The following is a 14,526-nucleotide window of genomic DNA, read 5'->3' on the forward strand; positions in this document are numbered from 1 at the left end:
GCTTTCTGTGGCGATTTTCTTTGTTGAAGTAAGATGCGAGTTATTCTAATGATGTGTGTATCTAAAGAAATGGGATTTGGAGTTGTCATGTGTATTTATTGTGTTCATTTGCGTTGTACCGACGAACAGATTTGTCGTAGCGTCGCTATTGCTGGTTTTTGGTTTATTCATGAAAATATGGAGGGATATGCGATATAACACCTGCTTCATTTGTTCCAGCTCGTTTGACTTCATCAATTCACTGTTTTGATGCGTCATTGTAATAATAATACATCAATTTGTATTCAAGAACTTAAATCTTGTCAAAACTATTTTCCTGCTGGCTGTTTTCCTCCTACCTAAAACCTTGGTCTTCTCGATAATCATCTTTTGTTCTTGTTAGCTCTTTACATCAAGTGGCTTCACCTTTAAAAATTTTTTCAAATAAAAATACAGGGTGGAACGATAAAATTGTCGTCCTAAACAAAACAACATTGCAGCTTTATTTTAAAACTTTTATTAAAAAAAATCAATTCAGGTAACTTTATTATGTAGTAGATCTGACATCTATTCAATGTAGCCACCTTCAGCCTCAATCACCGCCTCGATACAGAATCAGAATTGGGAGCATGCTTTTTCCACAAGCTTCAGCAGGAGCTCACCGAATACTCGGCAGGTGGCTTTAGTGTTGTGGAAAGACATGTTGGTGATTTTCTCGACGTATGACCAAACAAAGTAGTCCAGAGGGTTTAGGTCAGGGGAGGAGTGTGGCCAGTGACAAAAGAGTATAAAGTCGTAGCACTCCTGAAGTCAAGACTGGGTCTCTTTAGACTTGTGGGCTGGTACTGAGTCCTGCTGCCACACCCAGGGTCTGCCAGCAACCACCTTATTGCGCCAGGGAATCACCACACCCTTCAGCACATCCAGATGCACTTTAGTGCTGACTTCCAAGCCGGCTTCGAAAATGTGAGGTGCATGATGTGGCCCTCACTTGAAACCACACCAAAGATCATAACCGTGGCCGGAAATTTTGTTTTAATCACCCTGGGCATGTTCCTGTCATTCATGGCAATCTAGCGATGCATTCTGGGGGTGCTGGCAATGGTCCTGTTGTCATAACTTGGATTGGTAGAGAGCATGAGTTGTACAATGGCACATCTCCGATCTCACTTGTTGAACATTGTGTCTCTTTCAGACATGATAGAAAACTCCTATTGCTCTTGGGATTTGTACACAACTGGTTAACTAGTAGATGATCTGCAACAAAAAGAGAAAACCAGTTTTCATCAAACGGAAATGGAATCATGTTGTCTTTTCTAGAACGACCATTGTTCCACCCTGTAAAAACTTGCTACCTTAAATAATAAGATTAGTGTTCTGTTAATTGGCTACTTTGTTGTATAACATATCAATTTTTTTCTGATTTTTATCATCAATACTGTTTTCTTGAAATCATAGAAATTGAAAATATTTTTTTTTTATTTCGGGGTTTGACAAAAGTACATTTCTGATTTGTGAGTTTAGAGTTCAAAGGTTAAAAGTCAGTTTTGTCACTCACATTTGCATAAATATTTTACAGATTATGAAAGCTGCAATCGACATAAAAAAGTCAATGGACAAAAAAGAAAAACAAAAACAAGAGCAAGAATGTGAAAGCGTTTACTATTTCTTTGTATAATTTAAATGTTGCTGGAGTTTTATGTAATTTATTTAATTATTTTTTCTTTTTATTAAAACAAAAATTTTATGTAATTTATTTAATTATTTTTTCTTTTCATTAGAACAAAAATTTTATGTAATTTATTTAATTATTTTTTCTTTTCATTAAAACAAAAATTTTATGTAATTTATTTAATTATTTTTTCTTTTTATTAAAACAAAAGTTTTATGTAATTTATTTAATTATTTTTTCTTTTTATTAAAACAAAAATTTTATGTAATTTATTTAATTATTTTTTATTTTTATTAAAACACAAGTTTTATGTAATTGATTTAATTATTTTTTCTTTTTATTAAAACAAAAGTTTTATGTAATTTATTTAATTATTTTTCTTTTTATTAAAACAAAACTTTTATGTAATTTATTTAATTTTTTTCTTTTATTAAAAAACTTTTTTATGTAATTTATTTAATTATTTTTTCTTTTCATTAAAACAAAAATTATATGTAATTTATTTAATTATTTTTTCTTTTCATTAAAACAAACATTTTATGTAATTTATTTAATTATTTTTTCTTTTCATTAAAACAAAAATATTATGTAATTTATTTAATTATTTTTTCTTTTTATTAAAACAAAAATTTCATGTAATTTATTTAATCATTTTTTCTTTTTATTAAAACAAATATATTATGTAATTTATTTAATTATTTTTTTCTTTTCATTAAAACAAAAATTTTATGTAATTTATTTAATTATTTTTTATTAAAGCAAAAATTTCATGTAATTTATTTAATTATTTTTCTTTTCATTGAAACAAAAGTTTTATGTAATTTACTGAATTATTTTTTCTTTTCATTAAAACAAAAGTTTTATGTAATTTACTTAATTATTTTTTATTTTCATTAAAACAAAGTTTTATGTCATTTACAATTATTTTTTTCAAATTATTCTCAGTTTATTATGTTTCAGTTTGAAATAAAAATTTTATTGGTCTGGCACGCTTAATTTTGAAAAAGCATTTTGTCTTATTTTGTTTCTTTTTCGGTTTTATTTTGCTTCTTTTTTGAATTTATTTTGTTTCATAATGCATAATGCTTGTTTACATCGGTGATCTTTTGAACCAAGGCATTTCAGGTGAAAACATTATTACATACATATAAATTCTAAATATTACAAAAAATAATCTAGTAGATGATGTGCTATAAGAATTTTAAATTAAAAAATCAATCAATTATATTCTCAGATATTGTATTTGAAGATTGAAGATGGTGAACGCTTTATTTAAATCAAGGGTTATCTCCTCTTTTCTTATACTGAATTGGTCACATGACTCTTCCACACTAAAAATACAGTAAAACTTGTTAGTTCGATAAATTCTATTTTATTTGTAATTATTTTTCTACTGGATCAGTTTCATGATTTTAGGGTATTTATACTAATTTCACTATGACATGTAAATATGTATGCAATGTTTTCACTAGAAGTGTGCTGGTTTAAAAGATCATCAATGTAAACAAGCACCACAAAACAAAATAAAACCAAAAAAAAAAGCAAAAGAAAACAAAAAGGAAACAATAAAACAAACAAAATAAAACAAAAACAAAAAAAATAAAACAAAACGAAAGCAAAAAGAAACAAAATAAAACAAACAAAAAACAAACAAAATAAAACAAAAAAGAAAAAGAAAGCCAAAAAAGAACAAAAATAAAACCAAAAAGGAACAAAATAAAACAAAAAACAAACGAAAACAAAAAGGAAATAAAATAAAACCAAAAAAGAAACAAAATAAAAAAAGAAGAAACAAAATAAAACAAAAAAGAAAGCAAAAAAGAAAACGGAATGAAAATAAAACTGCAAAAATAAACAAAATAACACAAAAAACAGAAATAACACAAAAATAAAACAAAAATCAACAAAATAAAACAAAAGAACAAATAAAATCAAAAATCAAAAAATAAATAAATAAAAATAAAACTGTAAGGATGTGGGTCGGGAGGTTGTAACAATTGCTACATACAGCCGGAACAAATCTTGAACAGGAACATTTTTATAGCAGTCACCGTTTCAACGCCCACATATATGCAGAATGTGCAAGCACACAATGTTTGTGATGTGACCACCCGCACACATGGAACAAAGGAACTATGCTATGTTTCCTTGTGTGATATAGCAAATTGGCTGGAACATTCGAGAACATCACTATAAAAAGGTTTGCCATGAAAATCAAATCAGTTTATCCCAGTTTTTCTCTTGTTTTCCCCAAAACTGGATGTCAGCATAACTCCGCCACTGGGAGGCGTTAAAATCCCCCGTCTTGAATTTGCGTGTCCTGCATATGAACCTTAATTCTCACCATGGAAATTTACCATGGCAAACGAGAATTTAATTCTTTTAAACAATGTTATTTCAAACTACTGTTTTTTATGTGATGCACACACACACACACACACACACACTTACACCCTTATGATTATGGACTGTTCATTTTTCTCTCAGAAAATAATCATATTTATTCTAAGCCACATGTGACCCTCTGGATACAGAGAAATCAGTAATTTTAAACCCCATGCTATTCTCACGAAATTCTCATTACAAGAAAACACGTTGGAACGATTTAAACTAATATTCCTAACATGTAATTGAATGTTGTTTATTTCATATTGATACAGTGATTTCCAGTTCTTTGTCATTTTCTGGAGTTATTTCTATTTTTTATTTTTATTTATGTAAGGATGTGTGACACCCTTCTATTAATTGGTGACCACGCTAAATTTACCTTTAATGGTCCTGTGGATACACTACTACTTTCAACTTCAAGAGATTCCTGCAACTGCATGCTCAGTCTTGAAAATTGATAGATCCCGATTATGAATTGGTGAACACCAGCTCACACCCTTACAAATTAGTGACTCTATGGTCACTACCTATAAAGTCACTGCTTGTAGGAATGTGAGATCGGTAGGATAACCAATTCATAATCAGGATTTATCAATTTGTAGAACCGTAGTTGCATATGTCATAATTTTATTGAAGTTGAAAGTAGGGGTGTATCTGCGAGACTATTAAAGGTAAATTTAACAGGATTACTGATTAATAGATAGGTTTCACCAATCCACATCCTTACATTAAAAAAATGAAAATGAAATCCAGAAAATAACGACACTCGACAAAGAACACAAAATCACTGTATTAATATGAAATAAACTACATTTATCTACGTGTTAGGAATATTAGTTGGTTGGTTGTTTTTGTTTTACGGCATATCATCCCTTTTCTGGTTATTTAATGCCGGATCCAGTGATTTTAAAGAAAATTTTTTTAATAGAATATGTTTTTTTCAAGTCAGTTTCTATTTAACCCATAGTTGGGACCCTGACAGGTAATACCACTCTGGGTCAGAGTGAATCTGAGAGCAATAGCAATTAAAGGGTGGCTCCACACTCCCCAAAGCCCGCAAGCTGGGGCCTCACCATTGGATATAGTTTAAGGTCATATCCAGGGCCGTTAGGAATATTAGTTAAAATTGTTCGACCGTAAGTGTTTCTTGTGTGGAATGTTCATAATGAAGGATTAATGAAGTGAGGATTTTTTGTGAGATTAGCACGAGGGTTAGGGTTAGGGTTAGGGTTAGGGTTGAAATTAGTGATTTTTTATGATCAGCATGCAGCTTAAAGGTTCATGTGGTTGTTTTTGAGAAACACAGTCCAAAAATCATGTAAGCGAATGGATAGGTGTGTGTGTGTGTGTGTGTGTGTGTGCATATCATATGTAGAAAAAAATGTGTAAGGAAAGTCCTTTAAAAAAAATTACTGCACCCTCTGTAGATGTATAAGGAAAAATTCAAGATGGCGCCCGACTCTCTCTTTAACACGGTAAGTTCAGGAAAAGATGTTATAAATGTTGCAGCAATTCAATAACCAGTATACACCGGTTCTGCACGGTTAGCAAGGTGCCTAGACGGACGCGAACGGTTACTCAGACCGGACTCAACAACTGTAAGATATCCTCACACGGCACGAGAAGCAACAGCCACACGATTCCCCGACCAACTCAATCGTCGCTCTCCCCATGTCCTTTTCATCACCCGCTTTTATGGTCGTTGTAGGCCGGCTCAATTTGCATATTGCGAGAATTCGTGTGACTTTGCGAGATATCATCCTTTACAAAAGACGGCGGCCGCCATCTTGATCTTTCTTTATCTATTTTCGGTCGGTGACGCTGAGCCGGTCTCGAGGTAAGTCTTTCCTTTTCGTCCGTCTCTCTTACGCACCCACACACCATGCAAACACGCGGGCGCTTATCTCCTGGATGCACATTACACTCCCCCCTGATCTGATGATCACATAGAGAGCACTGGGGGGGGGGCCTTTTAGTGCGTGTGCTTCTGCGAAGAGGTACATTCACTGTTTCAGATTCGGGCTCTGGATTTGGTTCCACCTCATCAGATGAAGTATCGCTATCAGTCTCTGGAGGGGGCTCACTGAATCCGTGCATCGGCAGCTCATCGCTAGACGCTTCACTGCTTTCTTCTGTAGTTGTGTGACGCACCTCGGTAGCTGGGCGAAGATCTCGCACATGTCGTGGGGTTCCATCGACCAAAACAGACTGCTGGCTAATCACTCCAGATATTTGTCCTCGCTTAAACTTGTCGGTGCACCGATTTCCTGGGGGCCGCACCCACACTGGATCTCCCACTTCATATCTGTTATATGTTCCCTTGTTGGCTGGCTGCGTATTGTTGATTCCCTTCACTCCGACTCGGTACGTGTAAATAGCATTCGCAGGTGCGGTTGAAGGGGACGTCCCGTCCTTTGGCGTAATGTTGTACCAATATGTGGCTTCCGTAATAGTACATCGCTTCCTGGCAGCAATTCTCTTGATGCTGCGATGGCTTCTTTCAGCAATACCATTTCCTGACGGCACATGCGCACATCGCAACCGTAGTCAGACGCCCCACTCATCTAACAACTGCCGGACTTGCTGGCTACAAAACGCTGCATCATTGTCAGTCAGGAGCTCTTCCAGCACACCTCGCTCAAAAAAAATGGAGGAAAGGTGGCGAACAACATTTGCTGAATCCTGTCTGGTCATCTGCCGCCACACCGCAAATCTCATAGGCCCGCAATCAATGAGAGTTAGAAAGGGCTTGCCACTGCAATGGGTAATATCCATGGCCAGCCGCTGCCACACACTCTCAACTTCCAATCGACCCTTCTGCCATCGCTCTGGTGCAGGATCAATAGACTGGCAAGCCTCACAATTTCTGATGATCTGTCTGACATCCATCTTGGTCACTGCTGGGTATACGCGCCTCACAAAATAAAGGATCCTCTTGATACCCGGATGTCCGCTCTGTGCATGAATTTTTTGTATTTGACATGGGTCGATTGCAACTGCACAAGATCGAGCAGTAATCTCCATTCCCATCTTCGCGGCTTCATACCATTTGTGAGGTACTCGGGTCAGTTGGTCAGCACGATTACAATGTGATGGCACCAGAGTGATGCTCAGTGATAGCCCATACTCAGATACCAGGTTTTTTAGCGTGTCTAGCCTTCTCCGTATTAACATTTCGCTTGCTGCCTTGGTACGGATTCGTGTCCGTCCTGAAAGTGTGTCAGACACCCAGTGGTAGACACAGAGAGAATCTGTGTACAAGGTCAACTTCTTAGACTGCCACTGCAGAGCCAGATTTACCCCCTTTACAACAGCGTCCAGCTCTACCAGGTTGATATGCTGAGAATCTGTTACGGGCCGCAGCCAACATGCATCCTCGAACACGTTTCCTCCTTGCTCCAACGATACTCCCAACGCCAAAGAACTGGCATCAACCCACACACCTACGTTGTCTCCGTTAACACACCACCGCCCACAGGCAGGGTCCTTCTTGTTCACTCTCTCCAGTGTCTCTTTAATCATCAGAGTTAGTAGGACATCATCGGATATGTCATCCCAACCCGTGGTTGTTAAATTTGCTCTGCGTTTAATTACACCAACAGCTGCACGGAGCCAGCCACAGACCGGTAAGTGACCAACAAGTTTTCCACACCAAGAAAAAACGGTCCGCCTTGTAACGATGTTGGGGATGCTTGGAATTTCACTGCCACGCCTCCATTGTAGGGTGCCATCTTCTTCATAAACATCCAATCCCAATACACGTGCTCCTTCCCTTAAACGTTCGGGATTCTTGCATTCCAGACCAAACTGAGCCAACTTTTCTTTGACACACGACGCAGACTGTACATCTTCATTGACGTATACGTCATCAATGTAAGCTGACGTTGAGTCCCTCATGGACTTTTCTTGGGACAATACTGTGTTGACAATAGTCTTCATGATCTGTAGTGCCACATTTAGGCCAAAGCCGAGGCGTGTAAGGCAGTACCTCTGCCCCTGGAACCAAACTGTCTGGAACGGCCACAACGTCTCATCAACTCGCACCTGTAAATAGGCTTTTCGCAAAACCAATATCGAGACATTAGTGCCTTTCTGACGCCATTCCCTCAACTTGCTGGCGCATACGTCAGCATCGGCAGTGTAGGCTTCAATATGCTTGTTAAGCTCCCTATAGTCCAGCACAGGCCGTACTTTCGACTTGTTATGCTGGACTACTGCCATCAAGGGTATTAGACCCTTGGGAGGCCCAAGCTTGTCCTCAGGGTAGGGGATTAACCAGCCATCTTGGATCCACGCCTTTAGTTCCCTTTCGTATTCTGTTCGGGCCTCACTGGGTATAGGGTACTCTGCAACCCCATTCTTGAGTTTAGTCGGTGCCATTCCCTCGGTCCACTTCCAAGATGCAATTCAGGCCCTCTTGCGAGAGTCGTAGTCCACTGTAAAATCCGGCCAATCGATGTGGAGCGCTGCACACACTGGGGCCTCCAAGAATCGCACCTTTCCATCCCGATGAATTGTGACTCCCCCCAGCGCCTTGATGGCATCGTATCCAAGCAACAGGTCAAACCCCAGGAGATTTCCTTAGGTCACGAGCACATTGATCTTAGTGGCTACACCAGTGTCCGTGTAGATCTCGACAGTTCCAGCTCCACAGCATGTCTGGGTCTCGCCTCCTATCGTGGTGACTTTGATCTTTCTCTTAGTCCAACTTGCACACAGCCTGGCGCTCACTATAGTATGCGAACAGCCTGAGTCGAGAAGTGCTGAGCAGGGTATCCTGTTTACGCAGACGGTCATCACTGGTTGCGCCTTGTTCAAATTTTGCTCGGGGAGCAGGGCGGCGCTGATGTCCTCTCCCCTGATACGTTTCCCGCACAGTTTTGGGCTAGATGCCCCAAACCGCCACAATTAAAACAGCGCACACGCCCCCTGTTGGTGCAATTCCTTGCAAAATGTCCGCGTCGGCCGCAGCGAAAACATTTCCCATTGCTTGCAGGGTTCTGATTCGGAATCTCCCGAGCGCCAATCTGGCCTGTCTGTGTCGCCATCACAACTGGTTCCCCCAGGTCCTCCTCATCTTTGATGATGGCTCGAGCACGTTCCATCAAGTGTTCCATGGTCGTTGTTGAAACGCTGGTTGAGGCTCTCAGTAGCTGCTTCAGCCGAGTTGGAAGGCCTGCCACAAACGCGTCCGCGAGCGTCTACTCCGACACCCCTCCACCGAACAGGACTGCGAATTTCTTTAACTCCGCGAAGAAAACGTCCACGCTTTCCTCCGGTAGAAGTTTTCAGGAAGCAAATTATTCATAGACCGTACAAGGATACATGGCGAATGCCTTGTACAGCGCAGCTTTAAATGCGGTGACATCTCCCTTTTCGGCAGCACTGAGTTGCTGATATACACTCAAGGCACCCCCAGCCAATCTCAGGGGAATCACAGTGTGTACCCTTTTCACCTCACAAAGGTCGCACGTCAGCTTGACCCTTTCAACCCAGTCGACAATAGACGTGGACCCGTCAAACTCGGGTATGAGCTTCAAGTCGAATTTCGACTCGGTCATAGTCCTAGAGGCCAAATTGCCGAGATAGCTTGTAGAAAAAAATGTGTAAGGAAAGTCCTTTAAAAAAAATTACTGCGCCCTCTGTAGATGTATAAGGAAAAATTCAAGATGGCGCCCGACTCTCTCTTTAACACGGTAAGTTCAGGAAAAGATTTATAAATGTTGCAGCAATTCAATAATCAGTATACACCGGTTCTGCACGGTTAGCAAGGTGCCTAGACAGACGCGAACGGTTACTCAGACCGGACTCAACAACTGTAAGATATCCTCGCACGGCACGAGAAGCAACAGCCACACGATTCCCCGACCAACTCAATCGTCGCTCTCCCAACGTCTTTTTCATCACCCGCTTTTATGGTCGTTGTAGGCCGGCTCAATTTGCATATTGCGAGAATTTGTGTGATTTTGCGAGATATCATCCTTTACAAAAGACGGCGACGCCATCTTGATCTTTCTTTATCTATTTTCGGTCGGTGACGCTGAGCCGGTCTCGAGGTAAGTCTTTCCTTTTCGTCCGTCTCTCTTACGCACCCACACACCACGCAAACACGCGGGCGCTTATCTCCTGGATGCACATTACATCATAAGAACAATAACTTGAAATAAAATTGTTTAAAAGAAGATTTAAATTCTCATTCGATGTGGTAACTTTACATGATGGGTATTAAAGTTCATGCACATTGTGCGTAATATCAGGACGTGGGTTTTAACGTCCCCTGCAGACGGAGTTATCCTGAACATGTGCTGCTCTTGAAAAATTGAAGAGAAAACTGATTTGATTTTTGGCAAGCAAATCTTTATATACAGGCCTTCTCGAACGTTCCAGCCTGTTCATTGTATTTCTATGCAAGGGATCGTAACATAGTTCCTTTTGTTTTATGTGTGCGGTGGTCGCATCACGACGTCATGTACATACGTGTTCTTCATATGCATGGGCATTGAAGTGGTGATCACTATGAAATGTTCCAGTCAGGCGTTGCGGTTGCTACAAAACTACAAAATAAGACTAAGAAGAAACAAAATAAAATAAAAAGAAACAAACTAAAACTATAAAAGAAACAAATAACTCTCTTCCAATTGTCTGCTTTCCAGCTGACTATAATCTGATTGTCAAGTCCAACATAAACAAATTCTTGATGAATCGTCCCCCTAAGTAATCCAATTTACAAAATTCCCACTACTTATGTTTACTACGCTATAATCACATTGACTAATGTATACCCATTAACCCTTATCCTCGAGTGGCCTCCGGGCCTTGATAAGTGGTGATTCCTGTGTAAAAAAAGTTTTTTAAAATAAAACTATAAAAAGAAACAAAATTAAACAAAAACATAGAACAAAAAATAAAATAAAGCCAAAAAAGAAACGAACTAAAGCCATAAAAGGAAACAAAAATAAAAAAAACAAAAACAAACAAAATAAAACAAAAAGATACAAAATAAAACTATAAAAACAAATACACTAAAACGATACAAAGAAATGAAATAAAACAAAAATAAATAAAACAAAAAACGAAATAAAATAAAACCAAAAAAGGAAGCAAAATAAAACCAAAAAAGGAAACAACATAAAACCAAAAAAGAAACATAAAATAAAAAAGAAACAACATAAAATAAAAAAGAAACAACATAAAACCAAAAAAAGAAACAACATAAAATAAAAAAGAAACAACATAAAATAAAAAAGAAACAACATAAAATAAAAAAGAAACAACATAAAACCAAAAAAGAAACAACATAAAATAAAAAAGAAACAACATAAAATAAAAAAGAAACAACATAAAATAAAAAGAAACAACATAAAATAAAAAAGAAACAACATAAAATAAAAAAGAAACAACATAAAATAAAAAGGAAACAACATAAAATAAAAAAGAAACAACATAAAACAAAAAAGAAACAACACAAAATCAAAAAAGAAACAAAATAAAACCAAAAAAGAAACAGCATAAAACCAAAAAAAGAAACAACATAAAACCAAAAAAGAAACAACATAAAATAAAAAAGAAACAACATAAAATAAAAAAGAAACAACACAAAATCAAAAAAGAAACAAAATAAAACAAAAAAACAACATAAAACCAAAAAAGAAACAACACAAAATAAAAAAGAAACAACATAAAATAAAAAAGAAACAACACAAAATCAAAAAAGAAACAAAATAAAACAAAAAAGAAACAAAATAAAACAAAAAAGAAACAAAATAAAACAAAAAAGAAACAACATAAAACCAAAAAAGAAACAGCATAAAATAAAAAAGAAACAACATAAAATAAAAAAGAAACAACATAAAATAAAAAAAGAAACAACATAAAATAAAAAAGAAACAACATAAAATAAAAAAGAAACAACATAAAACCAAAAAAGAAACAACATAAAATAAAAAAGAAACAACATAAAATAAAAAAGAAACAACATAAAATAAAAAAGAAACAACACAAAATCAAAAAAGAAACAAAATAAAACAAAAAAGAAACAACATAAAACCAAAAAAGAAACAGCATAAAATAAAAAAGAAACAACATAAAATAAAAAAAGAAACAACATAAAATAAAAAAAGAAACAACATAAAACCAAAAAAGAAACAGCATAAAACCAAAAAAAGAAACAACATAAAACCAAAAAAAGAAACAACATAAAACAAAAAAGAAACAACATAAAATAAAAAAAGAAACAACATAAAACCAAAAAAAGAAACAACATAAAACCAAAAAAGAAACAACATAAAATAAAAAAGAAACAACATAAAAAAAGAAACAACACAAAATCAAAAAAGAAACAAAATAAAACCAAAAAAGAAACAACATAAAATAAAAAAGAAACAACATAAAATAAAAAAAAGAAACAACATAAAACCAAAAAAAGAAACAACATAAAACCAAAAAAAGGAAAGAAAATAAAACCAAAAAAGTGTTATGGTATAAAGATGGGGTCTGAAAATCCAGCCTCATTCTAAGTTCGGGGAAAGGTGGATCTGTCACCGGTGTCGAGGGAAAACCTAACCCCTTTGAATAAACGCTGCAAAAATGTAAAAAGATACTGTTTTGAAGTTTATCAGTTTTGGTCTGTATTATATGGCTTGTGGCAGAGTCACCAGATATAGGTCTGTGGCTTGTTAGTTGGCATTCACCAATTCGTAGTCAGAATCCGTCAATATTAGAGATCCTGCTTGAAGCTGCAGGGATATCAATAAGTTGAAAGTGGTAGAGTATCACTGGGACCATTAAAGATAAATTTAGCGAGATCTCCAACTTACAGAAGGATTCTCCTGAGTCACTGCCACAAAAATTAAAAAGGTGTAAACAATTTCGGAAAAATAACAACATTCAACAAATAACTCGAGATCGTTGTACTGGGATAAAACAACATTATTTATTAGCATGTTTAAGAAAAAGTAATTCAAATTATTTCAATGTCAAGGTTTTTTGCAACATGTGTTCATTAGACAGTCTTTGTCAGTGAGTGTCTAGGAGAAAAGGCAAAAGTTCATGATTATGAATTTTCATGTTGGGAGGTTACTTTTTGGAGGGAAAAATAAAGGGTCATTAATCATGTATGCATCTTACATGTGGGTATGCGTTCAATACATTTGAAAACCACAGTTCGAAATAACTTGTTGAAAAGAATTAATCCTCATTGAATATGATACTTTCCATGATGAAAATTTAGGTGTATGACTTGCACAAAGTCATGCAAATGGTTTGACATCACACAACGACAAAGTCGGGCAGCGTTGTTATTCATAGAACTGCATCCTGAACTGATTTGATTTACGTGCACAAAAGCTTATATAGGCGAGTTCCAGAATGTTCCAGAGTATTTATTGTATCACTATGCACAAATCGTAACGTAGTCCTTTATCACAAGTGTGCAGATGGGCAAATTACAACGTTGTGTCTTTACGCATTCTTCATACGCATGTATGTTGAAAATGGAGATTACTATGAAATGTCTCTGCCACAGATTTGTTCCGGCCATATATAGTTGTCGCTACAGTGTTAAATAGATATGGGTTTCTTTCAATTTATTTTTCAAAACAAATTGTACATGTCTGAAAGAAAACCGTTTTCATTGCGTATAAGAAAAAAAGGTGCTCATGCACTTATGTTACCATGCTGTTTAAAAAAATAGTATTTGCACGTTTTACAATATTTTTTAAATTGTTAGGTGAAATTACAGAAAAATTACAAAACACTTCCCTCTCCTCTTCAGTGAAGTCTTTGCATGTAAGAGAGATGTCAAATATTATGAGCAAAATTAAGTATCTGTTCTGCAGTTTTTCTGTCCTAGGTAAGTGAAGGCGAAATCCTTCTAAACTGACGCAATTTTTATTTCTGTCGCAATCTAGAATGTCTCTTGTTGGTGAGCTGCCCCCCCCCCTACATTAAAAACTGACCTTGCGTCTAATTTTGCTCTCGTGGGGAGAAAAGTAAATAGGGACAAATAGTTTTGTTTTTGTTTTACATTTTAAACATGTATTTTTGTACTTATGCACTTATGTTACCGTACTGAAATAACATTATTTAGAAAGCCAAGAAAGCCATTATTAACAGAGGGAGGGGAGAGTGTTTTGTAATTTTTCTGTACTAAAAAAAAATAGCACGGTAACATAAGAGCATAAGCACCTTTTCCTTTACGCCACGAAAACAGGGGTTTCTTTTAAAGATCTACAATTTGTTTGGAAAAATAAGTTGAAAGTATTTAACACAAACACAAACTGATAAACTTAAACAGTATCTGTTTACTTTTTTGCCGCGTTTATTCGAAGGAGCCAGGTTCTTCCTCGACACCGGTGACAAACCCACCTTCCCCCGATTTAGAACGGGCTGGATTTTCGGACCTCACCTTTATACCATAACCCAAAAAAAAGAAAAGAAAAGAAAACCAACAAGGTAAACAAAATAACAGCTAAAAAGAAACGAAATTA

Source organism: Euprymna scolopes, chromosome 30 (assembly GCF_053919585.1).
Source record: "Euprymna scolopes isolate OS-2025 chromosome 30, ASM5391958v1, whole genome shotgun sequence".
In the NCBI taxonomy this organism is placed as follows: Eukaryota; Metazoa; Mollusca; class Cephalopoda; order Sepiida; family Sepiolidae; genus Euprymna; species Euprymna scolopes.